The following is a 24,163-nucleotide window of genomic DNA, read 5'->3' on the forward strand; positions in this document are numbered from 1 at the left end:
TGACGAGAGAGAATCATTGATCGGCTGCCTCCTGTATGCCCCTACTGGGGATCGAGCCTGCCACCTGGGCATGCGTCCTGACTTGGTTCATGGGTCGATGCTCAACTACTGAGCCACATCAGCCAGGCTATATTACATATTTTTATAGAATTATACAAGTTTCTATGCACATGGTTTTGTGTGTGTGAGGATTCAATGAGGTTAGCAGAAATTATATTACCATTGTATATATGGTGTCAAAATGGCTCAAAATAGTTGAGTCTTGTGTAAGTTATACAGCCAGTGTCAGTTTCATATGCAGTATCATGACTCTAGAATAGATCATACTGTATGGAGGTTTTGCTTTGCATTTCAAATCCTCTCCTCCAAAGGACTGAAATTTGTGCTCAAAATGTTTCACAAGAGATCGAATGACCTGCTTTGGGATTCCCAGTAGCCACCCAATGGCACTAAAATTTCCAGTGAATATAATTGTTTTGATGTTTTACATTCACATTTTACTATGTTTACATTTTTAAAACAATAGTAATTTAAATTTACATTTCAATTTTTATTCTCATTGATGAACTTTAAAAAAAATATATATTTTTTTGATTTTTTACAGAGAGGAAGGGAGAAAGATAGAGAGCTAGAAACGTCGATGAGAGAGAAACATCGACCAGCTGCCTCCTGCACACCCCCTGCCGGGGATGTGCCCGCAACCAATGTACATGCCCTTGACCGAAATCAAACCTGGAACCCTTCAGTCTGCAGACCGACGCACTACCACTGAGCCAAACCAGCTTTGGCTCATTGATGAACTTTAAAAACTCTTCTTCTCCAAGAGTGATATTTCTTTATTTATCTCAGTTTATCTGCTCCCTAGTTTTGAGGTACTTTGTTTATATTCTTCTGTAGTATCAGTTGTTAAGTTGCCTTTACTTTTTTTTTTATCATCTTAGTTCTCATAACTAAGATGAGGAAAATAAGGAGTGGATTTTGTTTTTTCAAAGAAAGACATCAAACTAGATTATCTTCCTGGGACTGACAGTTCAAATTAATCAACTCTTTTTTTTTTTTCTTTTTTTTTTTTCCTTACTGGCAGAGGGAGAGAGAAAAAAAAAATGAGGGGAATGATTGAGAGAGAGACAGCTGAAGTCAGTGCTCAGGAAGAGAGGATGTGTTCCTCAAACTCTGAAGAATCATATGCATTTAATTAGTAACATCCTGGCACTCTGTGCCTCATTTACATGCTCTTATTTGGTGTGTTACATTTCTGTCATTGTCCTTGTGAAAGGAATTTTAGAGACAAAACAGGCAGACTTAGGGAGTTAAGAGCGCCCATGGGAGAGGAACACATATGTGAAGGACAGAGGTATCTCTGCCCTGAGCAATTAAAGCAACTATAAGGCAGATCAAAAGCAGCCCTGTCCTGAGCAGCTTGGAGAGCCATAAGGGGAAATAAAACTTCTCCAGCCAGGACAGCGGAGAGAGAGCCGTAAGGGAGGAGATCAAACGCAACTCCAACCTGAACAGATTGGATGGATATGTGAAGGATAGAGAAATGCCACAGGATAAGGGGGAAGGAAGACTTACATTCATGGAAGATTAAAAAAAAAAAAAGTGACAGAATGTGGGGAAGAAGGAAACATTTTCACAGGGGATAGAGGGAATGTTGCAAGATAAGGAGAAGGGGTAGGGGGCACCAAGTGGGTTTTGAGCTCTGAAGCTGATACTGTGTAGCAGAAGGACCAGTGAGGAAAGCGTGGGGGCCCTAAATTGAGGAAGGGTCCGATTAGAAAGGGTCAGGGTCAGACAAAGAGCATATAGAAACTGGAGACAAAGGGACATGAGCCAGACTTTCAGATCTTAGATATTTTAAGAGAGAGAGAGAGAGAGAGAGAGAGAGAGAGAGAGAGAGAGAGAGAGAGAGAGAACACCAACAGGCTTTTCCCCTTTGGGGATCCCCTGCCCAGCTGGAGTTTGTATATGCTTCCAATAAACTTCTACATCTTTTATGAAAGAAGCCATGAATTTATGCTTCCTCTTTGTCGGACAAGAACCCACGGGAAGAAGTCTGCAGCCTGAGCCCCACGCTTCACAGTGCTTCTCCACTTCGGGAGGAAATAATTGAAACAATCAATTGAGTCCACCGGACTAAGCATGGCGTGAAATCCTGGGGGGAGAAGCCTCTTTAACTCCAGGGAGAGTGGCACCAGAGAGCGGCCCCCACACCGAGGGGTTGTGTTAATCCTCCAGCAGAAACCCTGCCCTCTCTGAAACTTATCTGTGCAGATGCCAAGTCCTTGTCTGTGCAGCTCCGAGCAGCCTGCCTGTGCCTCCATGTCTCTAAGGGGAAAAGGGGAACTCCAGAGCCATCATCTATGTTCCCAAGGGCCATCCAGCAAGACACCCCCCTCCCCAAGGAGCCTCAAGTGACAGGTCCTGGGTGTGTGCGTCCCTCTGAGGTCCGATGGCTTTTATCAGACAGGGTGCTGGAGATGCCCTCACACCTTCTCCGGTGCTTCTGCCCCAGAGGCCTGCGGGAGAGGACGGGCTCCTGCCACGGCGGGCACGGCTGGCTGCGGTGGGTGCAGCCGGGCCGGGAGGCGGGCGCTGCGGGCTGCTGGCCAGCTGGGGATGCGAGGGCATCCGTGCGGCGGCGGCGGCAGCAGCGACCCGGCTCAGCCTAAGGAAAACATGGACTTCTGTGAGTACCTACCCCGCCTGCTGGGTTTCCATTCCCCCAAAGCATCCCCGTTGGGTGACGTTGCGCCTGGCAGCGCCGTGGCTGCCGCCGCCCCCACAGGCCTAGCTCAGCGCCGCGGGGACCCGGGAGGACAGTCACCGCCCCGGGGTGGGTGGGGGGCAGCGCCCGCCAAGGCCGGGCCCCCTGGGCGATGGGGGGACAGCCCTGCCGCTCCCCCCTCCTCTCGGGATCGGAGAGAGAGGGATGCGTGGGGAAGGGAGGCCAGAGCCACCGCCGGCCTCCGTCCTGCCGCCGCCTGGACAAATCCGTGTTTCTCTCCACCCTCTTCCCCCCGGCACCCCAGTCCTTCTTTCTTTCCCGAATTTCCTCACCAGTCTCTACCCGAGTCCTCCTAGACCTGATTTTGATCCGTTTCCCAGCAGTTTCAGCGTTGTGTGAGTGTCTCGATGCCAAAGATCTCACCCTACAGGCGTGTGCGCCCTGTGCCAGGGCGGGTGCGGAGCCCGGGGTGGGTGACGGCCCTGGGGACCACCCACCCACGCCCTTCCCTCTGCCGGGCAGAGCGGCAGGTGCAGGGGGCAGGGGTGGGGGTCTGCGCAGAGCTGGGGCGACGGGCCAGCCAGAGCCGGGAGAGCGCAGACTCCGGACCTGGGAGCTTAGGGGGTGGGATGGGGGTGGGAGCAGAGTCGTGGGGGGAAAGGGCTGAACCTCAGGCGGGGGAGAGCCGGCCGAGGTGCGGGCAGCTCTGGCTTTAAAAGGGCGGGATGACTTTATGCATTCCTTATTTGATCCTTTGTGAAAGCAAACTCCCGCCTCCTCCCCTCCCCTTTCTCCCCCGTCTTCCCCCCCCCTCCTCCCCGCTCCTTACAGGACCCGGGCTGTGGGCGGCTGGGGAGCGCTCCCTGGGACGCAGCCTCCGAGGCTCCGGCTCCCCAGCCCTGACCCAGCCGGATCGCTGAGCTGCTCTGCAAGGATCCCGGCCGGTTCAGCAGCCTTTTCACAAGGTAGCACCGCCGCCGAGACGCCTTTTCCCTTCCGTTCGTGTTGTTTTTATTTTGCCATAAGCTGTCGTTTCGGGCTTGGAGGGTCCAAGAAGAACCCAGGACCTCTTTGCTGCGTTTAATCTAGGAATTTGCAAGCGGGGTTTCTCAGGATTTCACTGCGGCTCCCCTAATTGGCAATCAGGGTGGCAGGCAGAGTCTTCCGGAATAGACCCTTTGCGTTTTCTGTAAGGAGAGACCCCAAGTGCAGCTCTGGCTTCTCTGTGATGCATAATCTGTATTCATTCCCTCTCTCCTCTCTCTCTCTCTGTCGCTTTCTCTCTCTCCCTCTCTCCCCGCCTCTCTCCTCTCTCCTCTCCCCCTTTCCCTCTCTCCTTCTCTCCTTCATTCTTATCATTGAAAAACTCGTCCAGGGCCACTGAAAAGTCAGGAAAGGTTTACATCGGATCCAACACGGATTCCTACTCGCAACGTCCAATAATCTCCGGAAACATTGCCACCAAACAAGTATGAGGATATTATTTCGGAGAAGCGATTAACCCCTTACCGAAACAGAAGGCGCCCGAGGGGAAGGTGAGCCCGGGAGACCAGGAAGCCCTTTGGAGGACAGCGATCTGGGGACCGGCTGGCGGCGGGGCTCCAGCCCCCGGGCTTCAGTACCCGAGGGGATGGACAGCGTCTCCCGCCGGGGCAGCAGCCGCCGGGACGGAACTGCGCGGCCGCGGGCCCTGCTGCTGTCCTTGCCTCCGGGGCTGCCTGCTCCTGGCTTCTAGAAGGCGGTGCCTCCTCCTAACCCCTCGTCCCCGCTCTCCTCCGTTCCTAGAGGGGACATAACACTTCTTCTCCACCTGCTACCACAGCCGCCGGGGCTCGGAGGAGTGCTCTTGTTGCACAGACTCAACTCCCAGCAGCAACTTCAAAAAATAATTTTCCTGGGGGCCTGGGAGACATGCAAACCGAGGAGTGAAGTCCAAGTTCTCAAAGGCACCAGGAAGTCATGGGCTCTGCAGTGAGGATCGAGGTGCTCAAAGGCCCACACTTTTTGGAATAAGCCATGTTCACGAGAGGACACCCCTGTGTTTGGATGTAGCTCCGTGAGAGGAGGTTCCAGAACTATTCAGAATCCCGCGTTAGAGAAACGGGCAGACATCTGATTCTTTCACTGGGCAGGTAAGTGATAAGGCTGTTTTTTTTTGTTGTTGTTGTTGTTTTTTTTTTTTTTTTTGCTTATTTTTACAACTCTACTTTTTCAAGGATTTCGTAGAAAGATATCTAAAGCATTCTATTTCCTTGTGGATGAAGTAAACAATTTGATTTTTAAATAATTGTTCCTGCATCGTGATCTTTGGAAATCTCTTGCCTGATAAGCTAGTTGAATATTCTTATTGTTGAATATTTTATTTCTATGAAGTCCCTTATATGACAAGAATATTAAAGAATTTATATTGGGTTATATTATTACAGTAAACTTAGTTGGGTATTTTTATATTGCTGGACTAACATACTTTTAAATTTATATATGTCTTGGTTTTCCAAAATCTGGACTTTTATTAAGAGGGTCTTTTTTTTATCTTATACTTGCAGTTTAAAGTGATCTTGTCTGTTACATAGTATGAAAAATTCAAAAAGTATCAAGTAGAGATTGTTTAACCACTCCTTCTATTACATTTTAGATGATTTTAGTTTGCCAAACAATGCACAGGAACAAACACAAGTATGCATACACACCTGATTCCTCTTTCCTCCTCAACACCCACGTACACCTACACCTGTAGATTTTTAACTAAAAAATACACACATTTTTACTTAGTGTGGTCTTTCCTGCCTTTTACAGCTTTTAAGACTGCTTGCTCAAAACACATTTGCCAGAAGGTAGAAAATGAGAAGCTTTAGTGTGCCTTTTAAATATATACTAGAGGCCCAGTGCACGAAAACTCATGCACTCTGGAGGGGGGCGTCCCTCAGTCTGCCTGCGCCCTCTCTCAGTCCAGGACTCCTTGCAGGGGTCCTCAAACTTTTTAAAGTGGGGGCCAGGTCACGGTCCCTCAGAGAGCTGGAGGGCCGGACTATATGAAATACTAATTCCTACTGTAACACCTCGGCTGCGCTCACTGCCCAAAAAACCTGGCGGGCCGGATCAGACTCCTCTGCGGGCCGCATGTGGCCTGCGGGCCATAGTTTGAAGACCCCTGCCTTAGGGGATGTCCCACTGACAGCCTAAGCCACAGTTGGACATCCTTAGCACTGCTTCGGCGGAGGTGAGAGAGGCTGTCACCACCTCTGTTGCACTCACAGCGGTCAGCCTAGCTTGTGGCTGAGTGGGGCGCACCCTATGAGAGCGCCCTGACCACCAGGGGCAGCTCCTGCAATGAGCATCTGCCCCCTGGTGGTCAGGGCACGTCATAGTGACCAGCCGTTCCTGGTTACTCTGCCTTTAGGGTCAATTTGCATGTTACCCTTTTATTATATAGGATGGATATATATTTCAGAGAGGAAGGGAGAGGGAGTGGGAGATAGAAACATCAATGATGAGAGAGAATCATTGATTGGCTGCTTCCTGCATACCCCTTACTGGGGATCAAGCCGGTAACTCAGGCATGTGCCCTTGACCGGAATCGAACCCAAAACCCTTCAGTCCACAGGCCAACACGAAGCCAATCCAGCTAGGGCTTCTGTGTGCCTTTTTGGAGAGCTGTGTTTTTATAGCAGTCTGACTTAGTTCTATAAAATAAGCCTGTCTCTAAAATCCAGAAAAGTGGTAGAGGAAAATAGGTTCTTGACAGACCATAAACTTTAAAGTGTTTATTAAATCTGTTTTTGTTGATTCTTATTTCTGGAGTCTTCCCCTGGAGCTTTAAAACTGCCATCTTTCATAGTGACCTTGATAAGCATTCGGCTTTGATAGAAAGGTTTCATTTAAGTAAAAGAAGTTACACAGATTTATAGCCTTCGCCCGACAGTTCACTGAGGGCTCCATCAACTCCAGCACTCACATTCAGTTCTGCGGAGCATGTTGACTTGCAAGGATGGTCTTTTACAGTCACGGAAGCACATGTGATGTTATATGCATAACCAACACTGTGGAAAGAGCTTGCCCCTTTGAAACACTACAGTTCCTTAGTTTACTTCTTTTCATGTGTAGGTCACATCTAAATGATAATGAAGTGCTCCTCATACATACCCATACAGACATACCTTCCTTCTCAGTCTCAGCACAGAAATCCCGAGCCAAGTAAGATAGTATTTGTTGGTAGATTGATGGACCCTTGTTTTGCATTGGCTCAGAGTAGCAATTACACTCGGAGGGAAAAAATATCATTCTTCACTGTCTTTACCATTTACCACGAGCCTGCTTGTTTAGCAGAACGGGAGCAGAGACATCTGTGTCATTGAGCTGCTTGGGGGCTGTATTGCTCTTTATAGGTCAGAAATGACTAGCCCTAGCCAGTTTGGTTCAGTGGAAGGAGTATCAGCCTGCGTACTGAAGTGTTCCAGGTTCGATTCCAGCCTAAGGTACATGCCCGGGTTGCTGGCTCAATCCCAGTGTAGGGCATGCGTGAGGCAGCCAATCAATGACTCTCGCATCATTGATGTTTCTGTCTTTCTCTCCTTCTTCCTTCCTCTCTGAAATAAGTAAAAATAAAAAATAAAAAAGAGAAATGACCATCATGTGAGGAGGAAATGTACATTGATTTGGATTCCTTCCTAGGAGACCTACGATGTGCTCCTAACACAACCTGATATATATATATATTTTCTAACCTGAGAGCTGTGAAAGTGAAACTGCCTCATGGAATAATTCATGATGCTTTAAGAGACGTAGGGTATATTTTTAGACTGATATTTTGGTTGTCAATGAACACAGACTCTCCTGGCTGTCACCTCAGAAAAATGAAAGCAGGAAATGTATTCTAGGAAGCATCTTGTGGGTGTGTGGCCACAGCTACCTTCAAGCGGTACAGAGGGCAGGCTTTCCTTAGGTGCGTGTGAAACGGCACAGAGTAAAAGGCATCTTTGCCTAAATCCTTTGGAGATTTAGTCATAGAAATTAATAACTCGAATTCTCCCTTGCAAGCTCAGGCAAAGTGCACGGAAGCTCATAACAATCATTATCTTTGCAGAGATGTCATTTACATTGAGATAGAGACTGTTAAATCAATTTAATGCCTACCTAGATGCTGATCTCTAAGTGCCTCCTTCCCAACAAGAGTGGGTGTTAATGTTAGCAAATCTTTTTTGCACATAATCACTGTGTTCAAAGATAAATCAATGCTTTCTTCCAGGATATTCAGGTCCCCGTAAAGGAAACTGCTTGATAGTTATTTTGGCCCATGAGGAAAACGGACCATGCAGGTCTGCAGATACTTAACTAGGCACAGTGATTCAACATCTCCTCCCCCTCAGAGGGTGAGGGCAGTGGTGGCGCTGACACTGCTTTGTTGGTAAAGGTTGGTGACCTTTGTTTACATTGAGATGCAAAGGAGAATAGGATTGCATAGACAGGAAATGTAAAGTGTATATAGGACCAGAGGATAATCAGAAATGAGCCCTGGGATCTGTCCAATTGCTTTTATTTACGTTTTTCATGAGAAATGGTGTGTGGCAAGTGGGACAGGGAGTTCTGGCCTGAATCTTTAAATCATCCTATCTAATAAAGAGGGATTATGCTAATTGACCATCACTCCATCACAAAGATAGCTGCTCCCACAGCTGAAGCCAAGTTCCCATAGGGAATCTTAAAGAGCAATCAGCAGGGACCTGCCTGAGGTTACACCCTCCCCCACCTGGCAGGGCTTGACAGGGGACATGAGGCCATGCTCCCTGCCCAGCCGGCTTGATGGGGGACCTCAAGGTGCATTTCCCATCCTGGTGCTAGGCTAAGGGACCTCAGACTGCTCCCCCACCCCCACCCCCATCTCAGCGCCAGGCCAGGGGTCTCAGGCCTCGCCCTCTACCAGGTGGGGCTTGACAGGGACCTTCAGGCCACGCCCCCACCCTGGCACCAGGCCAGGGGACCTCAGGCCACACCCCCTTCCCCAGCACAGAGTCAGGGGACCTGAAGCTGTGCCTCCCTGCCTGGTGACGCTTGATGGGGGACCTCAGGCCATGCCCCCACCCAGTGGAGCTTGACAGGGGATGTCAGGCCGTGTACCCCACTGGCAGGGCTTGACAGGAGACCTCAAGGCACACACACACACACACACACCCCACTCTGGTCTGGGCTGGGGGACCTCAGGCCATGTCCCCCCGTCCTGGTGCCAGGTCAGGGGATCTGAGGATACATCCCCTGGAGAGGGTTGGGGGGGGGGGAGGGGCTTGAAAAGGGTGGCAAAGGCCGGTTTGCATCTAGCCCAGTGAGGGAGGGGGCCAGCTGGGTCTGGGTCTCATGGGATTTTGAGACACATGTGGGTGGGCGGGGACTTGACTCTGGGTCCCGTGGTGTGTCTCAGACTCTGACAGGAAGAAGGTTTTCATATGCATTTTACTACTTTTCTTTCATCTCTGACACTTCTATTGTAGAGAAAGGGAAAATAGCAATATTACATTATTTCCTCTAATTAATCCCCTTTTAATGTGCATAAATTTCGTGCACCTGGCCACTAGTAAAATATTATTAAAAAAAATACAAAACACACTCTTGTTTAATGTTTTGTGTAGATCATCTGAATATTAACAGGATATCCTAATGTCATTACTGATACCTACAGATCATATTGGATTTCAATGTCCAGAGTTTGCCTTAGAAATTTTTTTTGGGGGGGACTTGAATCAAGGTATGTGTATATCAAAAAATATAAAAGTATGAGATGATTAGTTACTGGAATTGAAGAAGGCCCTCAGTAACTGACTTTTATTTGTATGTCATTTTAAAGCTGTAAATTCTGGGCAAGCAACTTGCTTATTCACCCAATTCTAACGAGCAAGGTAAAAGCCACTAGTGAAGAAGAGCATCTTGTAACCTGGAAATGATTTTTATAGTCAGCTCTCCAGAAACCTGTATAATGAGTCATAGAATAGCACTCACATGCTATTCTTATTTACTATCTTCTTCCTGTTTAGTTTAGGTGAATGAGTTATACAGGAGGCGTGCTCAAAGAGACAATGTGCTGCAGTGTAAAATATGTTACCTGTCATGATGGAGCAGAACAAGTGCTATTTGATAGTCCAAAGATTAGGAGTCTTAAATGCTTGTCATTAGATCTTAGGCAAGTCACTGGACCCAATGGAACTTTTCTTCTGTAAAAGGGGATACTATCTGTATGGATTAAGGTGCAATTCTAATGTGGTCGACATCTAACTCTTTGTGGGATGAATGAGTGATGCCTACAGGGTGAATTATTGGAAAGTTCCAATATAATGCTTTTGAGAGTGTTTTGAGACGGAAGTGCTAGATATTTAACTTGTAAGTAATCTTTAGTAGCATTCATTTATTCCTTCATCAAAAACCTCCCTACTAATTACAATATGTGGGCATGCCACTCTTCTATTTAAGAACTCTCAGTATAGATAATATGTTTTCTGTGCTAATTCAGCATCAATTTTCTTATATCTATTAATGGATTACATATTTTAATGCAGGTAAGAGCTGGTTAAAGGATATTTATTATTGCCCAGCTGGTGCTGCTCAGTGGTTGAGCGTCAACCTATGAACTAGGAGGCCAGGGTTTGGTTTTCCATAAGGGCACATGCCTGAGTTGCAAGCTTAATCCCCAAAAGGGGGCTTGCAGGAGGCAGTCAATCAATGATTCTCTCTCCACCATTGATGTTTCTCTTTCTCTCTTTCTCCCTTCTTCTCTTCCTACCAGTTACATTATTTGGGGAAATACTGTAAAAAATACTGACAAATGCTGAAGATTTTAAAAGAAATTGTTGTGAGAAATAAGCAACTCTATTACACACACTTTAATTATTTGTGTGAAAATTAAATTTCTTAAAATTTTATCCAAATTTTATTTTTCTGAACTTGTTTTCTTAAAAAGAAGTATAATCATAGAATAAACAATTGAATGAAGCCATTTACATTATTTGCAGAAGCACTGAAAACCCCCAATAGGCTATTTTTTTTTTTCTGAACAGAATTAACAAATCTCCAAATGGATGCAGTTTCTTCTCTCAGTGTGTAATTCTAGTATATTTTCTTTTTAAAAAAATATTTTATTGATTCTTTTACAGAGAGGAAGGGAGAGGGAGAGAGAGTTAGAAACATAGATGAGAGAGAAACATCGATCAGCTGCCTCCTGCACACCCCCCATTGGGGATGTGCCCACAACCAAGGTACATGCCCTTGACCAGAATCGAACCCAGGACCCTTCAGTCCACAGGCTGACACTCCATCCACTGAGCTAAACCGGTCAGGGCTCCAGTATATTCTCATAAGAACCTTACTTCATTGTGCTTAGCTGAGCCAAATCATTGTGCTTTACAGGTTTATCAAGGATACTTATTAAGAGATTAAATCCTAGGAGCAAGATGGCACTCAACTAGGTAAAATTTTTCTGAGTATCAATCTAAGACTATAACCATTCTTAATGAACATACAGGCTGAACACTTGAAACAAGGCTGACATGTGGCCAAAAAAATATTTGGCATTTGATGAATTACTTAGCATTTCTTTTTATAAAGAATAAAAGCTTTTTATAAAGGATAAAAGCTTTCTGGCTTCTAACAAAGAGTTTGTGAGTGTATGGCAGTATTTTGAACAAGGAGATCATTTATGAATGCAGTCTTTATATTTAGAAAATGATTACAGGAGGCAGCTGCAGGTTTTAATGTCTTTTAATAAAGCACGTTATGAAGTGAGTTAGCAATGAATGTTTAACAGATGATACTAATTAAACACATTACAGAACATCATTACATCTATATGTTAAATTGTTAAAGCAATACATATGTTTCTATAATAACGAGTTTTATATATGTTTCTATAATACCAGGGGTTTTGAAATTTTCTAGGGTATTTTGAAAGGAAGTTCAAGGCAGGTTAAATTTTAATGGATGGGATTAATGTCTCTACTAGCTCTGGGAAACCAATAACATTGTATTTATTTAAGGAATAAATAAGCTGAGAGCTCTCTAAGTTTATATAGTATATAGAATTATAAAACAAGATTCATGTGTGAACATATGAAGATACATTTCAACCATTTTAAATTCTTAAGTCTTTCATAAATAAAAATGAACTTTACTTTGTAGAAAAAAATAATTTGTTAGAAATAATCTGATTGAATACTTGCTTTGCTGGCATTGCCAGAACTCAGTCATAAACTAAATTTCAAGTCAAGTGGCCAGAATACCGATGGACAGAAGCAAACACAACTCATAACTCATGTGTCTGTTTGTGTAAGTAGGCTACCTCAGCATGCAGAACGATAGTTTAGATTACTTACCCCTCCCTCCTCCCCAGTATAAATTACTTTTTTTAAAATTTTATTTTTTATTTTTATTTTTTTAATTTTATTGATTATGGTATCACATCATTGTCCTCATCCCCCCATTCCCATCCCAAACCCCTCCCTACATATACCCCCAGCCCCCTGTTGTCCATGGCCACTGGCTAGGTCCATTTGCATGCACACAGTCCTTTGGTTGATCTCTCCCCCTGACTCCCACCCTCCCCTACTTTCCCTCTGAGGTTTGTGAGTCTGATCGCTCCTTCTTTTTCTCTGGGTCTGTTTTTGTTCTTCGGTTTATGTTGTTCATTATTTCCTCTAGATGTGTGAGATCATGTGATCCAAGAAATACACTTGTAAGAACCAAAACTGAGACAAGCCATAATGGTTAAGACTAAGCTTGGTCTCTGATCTCAAGAAGGCTGGCGTCTCATAAGACAAAGCTAGGATATTTAGAATCACAAGGTAAAGTTGGAAATGTAGTCACAGATGATCATGTTAGGAAATTGACTTTGAGAAAATTTGTGAAACTTGTTCAAAGATTCAAATTTAGTTTTTGACTGAGTTGAACCAGAATTGTAAATGATGGTTTAATTAATAATGATACTCCAAGAACGGTAAAGGATAACTGAATACTGTTCAATGAATATCTCTTTATGGATCCATAGTCCAGGGTAAAATAGTAAGCTAGTATGTTGAGTAGTGGTAGAGAAGTGGTAAGTTATAAGTCTTCCAGAATTTCAAGCAAATGAGATTGAATGCCCGTCATAGATGCAATTAGGGATAACAAGGTTGTGTGTATGTGTGTTTTTTTTTTTTAACTTTGCATTTATTTTAAAATATAGACTCAAAAGAAGTTGCAGAACTTTATTTTTTTAAAATTATCTTTATTGTTGATAGTACTACAGATGTCCACATTTCCCCTTCTACCATTGACTGCCCCCCCCATCCCCCCCTCAGGCCTACCTCGCTAACATGAAGCCTTCACTCAAACCCTCCAATCGTAACATTTTACATAATTATAGTAAGTAATATAACCAGGAATTTATATTGCCACAACATTGTCAAATAGATTATACATCTCATGAAGAGTTCTTCAGTTTTTATCTGAAGTCATATATATATATATGTCACTTTATGTACTTTATGCCATGCATAGATTTGCCATCACAATTAAGATAGAGAGTAATTTTATCACCACAATAGACTTCCTTGTCCTGACTCTTAATAGTATGGTCTACTCTCCAATTTCCTGGCAAACACAAATCTATTCTCCATCTCTAGAGTTCTGTTGTTTTGAGAATGTTCTTTAAACAGTTTCATACAGCATATAATCTTTTGAGATTGGCTTTTGTTTTTCCATACAACATAAGGCCTTTGAGATATATCAACATAGTTGCATGTGCCAGAAGGTTATTTTAGTTGCTAAACAGTATTGCGTGATGTGAATGCACTGTTTTGTGGGCTTATCCAACAAAAGCTGAAGGATAGTTGGGTTGTTTCCAGTGTGGGGCTACTATGAATAATGGCTTTTTGAACATTCACGTCTAGGTAGTTCGTTATGAGGTAATAGGTGACCAGAATATTTTTCTATAAGTACACATGAACACGTAACAGCAAAGGGCAATAAAACAAAGGACTTTCAACCAGTAATAATAGTTTTTGTGTTTTTTAAAATATATCTTATTAATTTTTTACAGAGAAGAAGAGAGAGGGATAGAGAGTTAGAAACATCGATGAGAGAGAAACATCAATCAGCTGCCTTCTGCACACCCCTACTGGGGATGTGCCCGCAACCAAGGTACATGCCCTTGACCGGAATCAAACCTGGGACCTTTCAGTCTGTAAGACGACACTCTATCCACTGAGCCAGACTGGTCTTGGCAGTAATAATAGTTTTAAACTTTGGTATTCTAATAATGAAGATTGTTTTATACCATTTACTTTTGCTCTAAGAGCACTAAGTACACAACAAAGGTTTTCTAAGAATTAAGGCAAAAGTTTAAACAATTCAATGAAGCTCCCACACAATTATTGACTTTTCTAAGAAGAATTTCAGTTAATGCCATATTTACTTGATTTTATAATCTTCCACACACTCCATAGAAGAACATAATAATATGGGTATACGCACGAAAAATCTACACACAATATATATACAAATATAGAATATCACTGCATTTTGAAATGGAAAAGGATGGGGGCCATTAACAGAGCTGGTCCAAATTTAAAAATTAATATGAAAATTGATTTATATAAAAGGAATGTTTTCTTTTAACATATGGTACCCTCGTATCATTTGCCTTAAAAATTCAGTGTACTGAAACTATGGAAGTCACTTTTGTTACAATGTCCCTGTTTTTACTTTGATTTTATAGTGAACTGAATAATCTTTTAAGAACTATTATGTAACTTGCAGTTTTAGAGAATTGTAGAAGTATCAGTTACAGGTTTGGTTATTAAAATATAAAATGCAGAATTGGTTAAGTGTTCAGTATCTTTTGTTAGTCCGCACCCAAGGATATTTTTCCATTGATTTTTAGAGAGAGTGGAAGGCAGGGGGAGAGAGGGGAAGGGAGGAACAGAGAGAGAAACAACCATGATCAATGTAAGAGAAACACATCCATCGGTTGCCTTCCACACAAGCGGCCCAACTAGGGCTGGGATGGAGCATGGAACCGAAGTACATGCCCTTGACCAGAATTAAACCCAGGACCCTTCAGTTGCTGACCAGTAATCTTTCCCCTGAGCCATACTGGCTAGGGCCAAGTGTTCAGTAACTTGATTTTGGTGCGAGTTTTAACTTGCACACTTTAAATACGTGCACTGCGTTACATATCAATTAGCTTCACTAAAGCTGTTATAAAAATTAATTCCATTCTCTGTACCTTCTAAAGATGAGACTGCCAGAGTATTTAAAATAACCTATGTGGCTGGTATTACATTTCTATTTGAAAATGCTAATCTAGATCTAACTGCCATTTTTCAGGAGATATGGAGGGAAAAAATATGTTAGCACAATGAGGATTCCATCATCTGTATTCAGAATGTGGAGCGTTTAAGACAAGGACTAGGCTTTTTCCAGAAACATATGGCAAGAGATACTATAAATAAAAAGGGACATAAGAAAAATAGCAATCCAACGCAACATGTGACTTTTCTCGGATTTTACATTTCTCTTTGTTTAGCTCCCTTGAAGACACTGTGTTCTCTCTCTCCCGCCCACTTTCTTTCACTACCTCCCTCTCTCATTTGAGTTTCCGCTATGAGACATTACTCCAGTCAGGCCCAGGAGCTTGTAATTCTGGTAGAGTCATTGGCTTTGCCTCTCTGCCTCCTATTTAATACCCTATCAGTAATGTCTGAAATTCTGCCTTGAGCTTAGCTTTGCCTTTGCCTTCTGGTCCCCTGACTATCGAGGACATTCTTAGGTTTATTTTCCAAAACACAAATCCTAATCTTCGCATGCCCTCAACTGCCAACCTTGGTTGGCTGTCCATAACTGCCAGGCTAACTCCTTGGCGTCCATTGTCGCACTGTTTGCCGGCTGAGCCCGTCTGGCGCTCTCATCTCATGTACAATCATTCTCCATGATGTGTTCCAAGGCAACAAAATACCAACTCAGCGTGTGCTAAGCACTCTGCATGTCACATCTAATTTCATCCGTACAAGAATCCTGAAAGGTAGGTAATTATAATCTCCATTTTCTACATGGAGAAACATGACACATGCTTATGAAATTGGATGCTCAAGATGAAAATCTTGGCCACGTCGTCAGGATCCACATTAGCTGCCGTGCTAATCTGCCAGTCCCTAACATTTAGTGGAATTCCTCCCTCTCGTCCTCCCTTCCTTCTGTTACGCTCTTGGACTTGATGACAGGAAATTAATTCGTCATACTGCTTCCTCCCAGTCAGTATCCCGACAGGAAACTACAATAGATCACTGAAGTAGGTGATTTGAAGAAGGTTTAAGAAAAAAAAAAAAAAAGTCTTATATGCCAAGTCTGAGTGAGATATGGAAAAACAGCAAGGACCGTAGTTTCTCAGTGGAAGGCCTCGGAAGGGGCAGGCTGTAAATGGGAGCACTCACCTCATCCCAGAGATGGTGATTTTATGCATAGAGCTGCTTGCCAAGACTTGTGTGTCCCTGGAGAGGAATTGAGCCACCCAAGGCCTTGGTAATGGGGGCACACCAGATATTTGAGGTATTTCTTAAACCTTAACTCTCAAGCTACTCAACAATTGCTGTCTTATTCCTCAGTCATCTACCGAATAGTTCAGTTGGAGTGTTGTACTTGAATCTCCTTTAAGTACTCCTTATATTTTTGGTTCAAATGCCCTCCATCTCCTCTAACAGCTGTAATTTGGTAAAACCCCATTTTGTTAAAATTTTCCTCCCTCTGGATTTTTATTGGATTCTGCTATTCGCGATAGACACTTAAAGCTCAGCTCTGCCTGTTAAGCAGAACCCATAAAAATGATGGAGCGCCTCTAGGCCAGAAGGTTGTCAGTCTTTTGTTGAAACATTAAAGAAGCCCTTGTCTCCACAGTTGCCATAACTACAAATTCTGAAGTACTCCTAGGCTCAGGGGATAGAGGAGACCGTTTCTTTTAAAGTTCCAGAGCCTCCCCTGGCCAGTTTGGCTCAGTGGATAGAGCAGAGGCCTGCAGACTTAGGGTCCCAGGTTTGATTCCAGTCAAGGGCACATGCCTGGGGTTGCAGGCTCAATTCCCAGTAGAGGGTGTGCAGGAGACAGCTGTTCAGTGATTCTCTCCCATCATTGAGTTTTTTTTCTCTCTCCCTCTCCCTTCCTTTCTGAAATCAATGAAAATATACTTAAAGCCGAAAAATAAAAAGTTCCAGAGCTCTGAGAACCATGCTCTCAACATTATAAGTAGTCTGATTCTCACTCCTTGGCCTTCACTCTCTGGTCCCAAAGCTTTCCCAGGCCAAGTAGAAAAAAAAATCCTGTGCTAGTCCTTATTCTAGATGCCATCATCATTTAAAGCCACAGTGTCTAGGTCTGATGCTTTTAGAATCTGCTCTTCCTAGGATAAGAGTGGGGGTTGGCTTGTGATTGTTGAGGAAGCCAGTTGGCATGCTGTTCACCAGAGTTGCTAATGAGTCCTTTGAAATGGTAGGACACATTTATATGAAAATAGATCAAGAAGCAATGTCATCATTGCCCTAGCTGGTTTGGCTCAGTGGATAGAGCATTGGCCTGTGGATTGAAGGGTCCCAGGTTCAATTCTGGTCAAGGGCACATGCCTGGGTTTCCGATTCAATCCTGAGTGGGGAGTGTGCAGGAGGCAGCCAATCAATGATTCTTTCATCATTGATGCTTCTATCTCTCTCTCCCTCTCCCTTCCTCTCTGAAATCAATAAAAATGTATTTTAAAAAAAAAGAATCAATGTCATCATGGTGTAGGAGAGGGGAGGTACTAATGAAACTATTTCCACATGCAACAAGGGTGATTTACAGCTTAATTACAAATTAATAATGAATACTCAATCCTTAAAAAAAAAAAAAAGAAACTCAATCCTTGTGTGTTGGATTGAATGTAACTCAGCCCTTATGCCTAATCCCTAATTCCCTGCATGAAGCTCACCTCATAAGATCTTAATTGTAATTTAGTTATTGTATGAATCCATGTGATATTAGTTGGGACAAGCATTCGGTTCTTTAAAAAAGAGCATTACATGTGACAGATGGACTTATTGGATGTCTATGATTGCATACATGCAATTTAGATCTCTCCTTATCACAATTGAAAAATTATACTATATACAATAGGAAACTTGTGTAGTCTAAGCATGCCATAGTTCCAAAAGCTTGAGGGCATACTTGTTAATGTACCCATTTGGGTTAATTGAGTTATCCTATTCTACTAATGCTTTTATGAATATAATTACCACTAATGTAATCATTAATTCTCAAGCATGTTTCAGTTACTATGGGGACATGTGACCTTGAATAAAAGTTCAGAGGACAACTAGTTTCATTGAATATTTATGACTGTTCCTCTCTAAGTAAATCTTAAGTGTTAGCTGCTTCACTTCTATTAAAACTGAGGTTAAACATATTACCGACCATCTGAAATGTCCCATACCTATAACTGATAAAATAAATAATTTATTTCCAGATTAAATCATAACGGTAGAGGTTTAGACAAGTGCTGTTTGCCTTGTATATGCTATTCCTCTTTCAGTTTCTATTTGCACTAATATTTAGGCTCTTCACTTTTTTTCTTTTTCAAATGAAGTCAGGAATTCAGGGGCAATGCTATTTTTACTTTTTTTTTTTTTTGCCAATCAAGTAAAAGGCAACTTATTAATACCTCAGTATTTGTTTAATGTAAAGGATATACTTTTCTTTCTCAAAATGATAAATTTATTTATGAAGTACATGTCTGGGCAGTTGGTTTTGATTGGCATGTAGAAAACTGTCAAGTTTCACCGTCACCATCTGCCTACTGTAGGCAATAATAATAATGCTCCCTAGGTTTCCTTCATTTCTCAAAGCTCTGAGATGTGAATTTCCCCCAGAGTTGCAAAAAATAGTGTCACTCTTTTGAAACTACATTTCTTCTCTTACAAGGTGCTCATATCACAACACCCCCTCAGTTTAAAATGATATTAATCTGCTCTCTAAACAATACCAAAGCTATTTTTCTTTAGTTATTCATAAAACCCTTATCATAGTGTTGGCAGGTAAAACTGACTTTATTCCAACACTTTCATTTTTGGGGACAGTGAAATTTGGACCAAGAAAGCTATGTCTTTTCTCTAATTTTGCGCAGTAATTAGTGGTCAAATTAAGAATGAAAATTAGGTTTGCTGACATCTAATTCATCATACTATTATGGCACAGCAAATACTTCAAAGATGAAAGCTGTGAAGTTTTACCAGTGAAAGCAAATATAATCAGTGAGCTTAGAAACAAAAAATAAAGTGTCATTAATTGAATGCTTACTATACCCAGGTTTTACATAACAAATCTAAATGAGTCCTCTGAACCCCATTTTACTTTGATACTACTGAAGCCCAGAGAGAGTTTACCATGGCTATGGTCACATGATCAGGAAGTGGCAATACTATTAGTATTAAAAAAGTGTAAATTTTTATTAATACCCATTTAATTTTTTGAGACAATTTGTGAACATAGTAGTCAAGAGAGTGTGTGTGTGTGTGTGTGTGTGTGTGTGTGTGTATATATATATATATATATATATATATATATATATATATGTAAAAAATAAAGAACAGACATAGTCCCTTTTTTTTCACAGGGCATGAGAAGAAAGAGAGGAGCCAAATCATGAGAAATTGTTTAAGATAAACATTTTGGTACTGTTATATCCAATAATGCAAATGTCTGATGAGAATGTGAGAAAACCTCCTTTGGGATGAAAATGGAAGAGAAGGAATCCGTTCATTCCACATAGGGGAAAATATTCACACCTCATTGTGGAAATGGGAAAAGATTTGGGCCTGTTCAACAAATTAGAGTAAGCTGGAGCTTAAGAATGAGGTGTCAGACTTTAGAATAAGGTGGAGAGTTGGGCAGGTGAGTGGCATACTATACTCTTTGTTGTGTTGTTGTTGTTATTTTTATTAGTGAATATCAAGGGATACTTGAAAGAATGAGGCACAGTTTGATGCCAGTGTAGTGGTCTAGGCCACATGCTATGTGGCTTGGATGAGGATCATGAAACTTATGTTTAGATGGATTTCGAATGTGTTACTGAGTTGAATATATAGGACTTGTTGATAGACTTTATTTGATGGGCGATAATAAAGAATGAACCAAGGAGAAGCTCCTAGGTTCCTACTTGGCCAACTAGCTGGGTGGGTCCAATTTACTGAAATGGAGGAAATTTGGTTAGAAATAAGTTTGGACGGTGGGGTAGGTGGGAATCAAGTGTTAAGTATCAGACATGTTCGTGTTGATGAAATTGTTACCTTCCAGATAGAGATGCCAGTAAGTAAGTGGCTGTACACATCTGGAGCTCAGAGCAGGTTGAATTGGATGTGTACATTTAGAAGGTTATAGAGGAGGATTATATTCACAAGAATGAATGAAACCAAGAGAGCTAATGAGAAGAAAGGAGAGGAATGAGCTTGAAAAACTCTACATGTAGAAGGAAGACAGAGGAGACTATCTGTCAGGGTTCCAACAGGAAACAATGGCATGCCAAATTAGGAGGATTTACATGTAGGAGGACCAATAACCAATATGTCACACCCGTCCTCATCCATAGGGGCAACAGGCCCGCTAACGGGGAATGCAGTTTACCCTCTAGGGATTCTGTCAGTCAGAGGAGACAACCAGAGGATAGATGCCCTGTCCTTATTCTTTGGCCTCCCTTCCTCCTGTCGTCCATTCCCACTACCTTCTTTCCAAATCTACTCAGAAGCTACAGAGCCTGCGAGGCTGCTGGTGTAGTTACACTAGGTCAGAGTGACAACATGGCAATATTGATTTTTTACAGAGAGGAAGGGAGAGAGTTAGAAATATCGATCAGCTGCCTCCTGCACACCTCCTACTGGGGATGTGCCTGCAACCAAGGTACATGCGCTTGACGGGAATCGAACCTGGGACCTTTTAGTTTGCAGGTCGACGCTCTATCCACTGAGTCAAACCAGATAGGGCGAGAGCAAAGTATTTCAAATCTAGGATTTGGAGCTCCTGCTCTCTCTTCTTATTCATAATGGTATATAAATTCAAAGGAAATAGAAAAGAGATCTGTTTTATTATCTCCCCAGGGTCTGATGAGAATTAAATTACTTTAGACATTGGAAATCACCTTGAAACATTTAAAGCCTTATATAGTCATTAGTGTTGCTATCGCCGATGCCAGGTCTCCCAAAGAGTGAAGGAATACATGGCATCATTCAGAAAAATAAATATAATTTTGTGGAGGCTCAGTTCATTTCCTAGAAAGTCAGAATCCTATAAATATGAATACTACAATGATGTGTAAGAAAAAGCATGAAATTATTTTATGTAGCATCTCTAACTTGCTGCTTTTTTCTCCTTGTTCCTTGTTTTACAGTCACCTGTCTTATATTTGTAATAAAAATTCCCTGTGATTAAAAATGTACAGGTAGAACTGCAAGTAACAGAACATATTTCACTATATTTCTTGAGTGGAGAAAGTTGATCCTTGAAATGATCTGTTATGTTTTCTGTTACAATAAAAATGTAGATGAAGAAGATATGATTATAAATGTAGTAAGAATGGTTTGCATAGACATAATTGTGACAATTTAACATCTATTTTCATGTTATCTTCATTTCCCTAATAATTGGTAACTAGCTGGGCGATTTGTAGAGGAAACCAAAGCAGAGAGAGAGACTCCCACGTGAGCAGAAAGAGAAATTTAAGTGATGGCTATTATCTTGCAATGTAGGACTTAAATTAGCACAGACCGCATTCAGAGAGATGTACAATAGCGAGATGGTTCCTACATGTGATTAGTAATTATGAATCAAACAAAAATGGCTAACAGCTCTCTTTAACAGAAATTATTGGAGGCTATAATGTCTAGTAAGTATCATAAGTTAAAGCCAATGGGTAAGTGGTGCTATTTAGAGGGAGAAAGGGGATCCAGTTTATATTTCCATAATTTTACTTTAAATTCTCACACAGAAAAATAGAGCCAAAAGCAAAACTTGAAATAATTAGCATGCATATTTTCTCTCTCCTTTCTTTTTGTCTTTAATTTATGGTTTTAATAAAATCTGCCACTTTCTTGAAATTTTACATAACACACCCCTTCATTAAACCATGAACTATCCAGCCAGAGAACAAATGACAAAAGCTTATTTTAGGTATTATAAGTCTAGAGTGGTTCTCAGACATAAGACCAATGTCTTACCATGAATGCTTGTTCTGCTTCCTTAAAAACAGACAAAAGCCTACTGACTTCATATGCAATATTCCTTTAAATAATACATGGGTTATTCACTGTTTACTTCAAAGAAATCAGAAAACTACAATGTTTTTAGTTATTTAAGATCCGTATATTGTAAATTCTTATGTATCCAGCATTCTGTTTAGCAGAAGCATTTATAAACTGGCATCTCTCTATTTGGTAACGTTATTCATAACTCCAAAACGTGAACAAACTTAAAGCATTTCCAAGAGCATCAAAAGAATAATTATGTCTGGCATCATTGTAATATCAGGTATCCTATTTCTTGAAGATCCTTCACCTACGTACCTATGACATCAGTGAAACTACTCTCAGCTAGGATATTTGGTATAGTTCATTTCGCTTTAAGACCAAAGACTTTGTATAATGTAGTTCAATGCATATTGTTATTTCAGAAACCTGTTGTATGTACTGATTAGACAAATAAGTGGGTTTTTTTTCCTAGCTAGTTTAATTTTTAAACTTAAATTCCGTGCTAGAATATATTTATGCAGTAAAGTGATATTCCCTGTTGGCACATTTCCACTCTCTTTGGATCATCATTCAGTGGCAGGCGTGTTTAATGTTGAGCTCAGTGTGTCCGTTGTCTTGAAGGATGAGGTGAGGTGAAGCTGCCTGCTTAGGGTGAGTCCCAGGGCTTTCACAAGTTCAAATGCACAAGCGAGAAGTAAGGCTCTTACAATTTCAAACCAACAGGCAAAAAAAATCACCCAGAAGCTTTTCCTCACTTACTATCTTTAGTGGGAAATGGATTAATGTGATTTATTTTTTATACTCAGGAGTATTTTTTTTGCTTGTGACAGACTTTCTGCTTTAAAATGTTGTGAATTTCTATTGGAATCATTCTCTTCTGTAAAAGAGTAAGACAAATAAATTTTGTGTAAGACTTTTGATTGGAGAGAAGTATTTTTAATTAAATCTATTGGGGTAATAAAATTCTATAGGTTTCAAGTATACGATTCTATGATACGTCATCTACATATTGCATTGTGTGACATAATCTTGAAACACTGCAAAATCACTGTGGTCACTGCTGAGCGGATTTCCTATGTGTTGAAAGCTCCAATTTTTCCACTATTTTATTATTGAGATATATGCCATGTATGAGCTTTGCGCAGGCTGGTAAGCTCTGAGAGGCCTTAGGCCTTGATTTCAACGTCCTTTGCAAAGCAATTCAAGGACCCACATATGTCATCTCATTTTCAGTGTCGTTTTTCTTCTGCTTCCTTTTGATTGACATACGCTCCCTTTCAATGCCAACTTTGTCTTCTTTCCAGCTGGAGAGATTTTCTCATCTGTGAAATCTGCAATGTTATATGTATCTGTTGCTGTTTACTTAAGAAGAGTCATCGGTACAAAGAACATAGAGATTTAAAATTTTTGTCTGTCTCTATATTTTGCAATCAGAAATTTTACTTATTCTTACATGCACAGTAATACAAGCATAAGGAGTTGGAGCAGAATACACTGTGAAACCAAACCAAAGGCAATCTGTCAGTCCAGAGGCCCATGGCTCTGACAGGGTGATAGAGAGATGATGTCTGTTGGTAGAGAGATGGCCATCTAAGAAACAAGCAACCCTAGCTAGTTGAACATGCCTGCTAATGGTGACATGCCTGCAAATGTTTTCTTTCTACTCCAGGCATTTACTAATGTGAAACCTAACTAAGATCATTCTTAAGTAAAACAGGGAAGTGTGAAATCACAGGTGAATTAGTGCTGGTTGTGGCGTAGAAAGATGATGTATATTATTAGAGAAATATTTCTCCATTTGGGTCTGCAAAGTGGCCTTCGTAAAAGTGCAAGTACTGTTTCAACCAGAGTTTAACTGATCTCCCTCACCCTGTGTGGGATGGAGTTAGAAAATGGCTCTTGCATTTCTGGACAGAAAGAGGAAGCCTTTAAATTAGAGAAATGTGGAGGATCTGTAGTCTGAATTTGACAAGGGGCTTTAACAGAAACAGCGCTATGTAAAAGGGAAAGGGTTGCAGGCATAGGAAAATATGCTTTTCTTAAAAGACCATCTTGGGGCCTGGCCATTGTGGCTCAGTGGTTGAGTATCCACCCATGAACCTGGAGGTCGTGGTTTGATTCCAGGTCAGGGCACGCGCCCAAGTTGTGGGCTCCATCCCCAGCAGGG

General features: G+C 41.8%; 1 protein-coding gene across 1 annotated transcript in view; it reads left to right on the plus strand.

Moving 5' to 3' along the window:
• Positions 1 to 2,548: 2,548 nt before the first annotated feature.
• SNTG1 (syntrophin gamma 1) overlaps positions 2,549 to 24,163 on the plus strand; it is a gene marked incomplete at its 3' end in the record, with an annotated part of 103,739 nt that continues 82,124 nt past the window's right edge. The window contains exons 1-3 of the mRNA XM_084864728.1: positions 2,549 to 3,258; positions 3,560 to 3,693; positions 4,104 to 4,860. The remainder of the gene's footprint in view (positions 3,259 to 3,559; positions 3,694 to 4,103; positions 4,861 to 24,163) is intronic.

Source organism: Pipistrellus hanaki, assembly GCF_964339955.1.
Source record: "Pipistrellus hanaki genome assembly, chromosome: 17".
Lineage (NCBI taxonomy): Eukaryota > Metazoa > Chordata > Mammalia > Chiroptera > Vespertilionidae > Pipistrellus > Pipistrellus hanaki.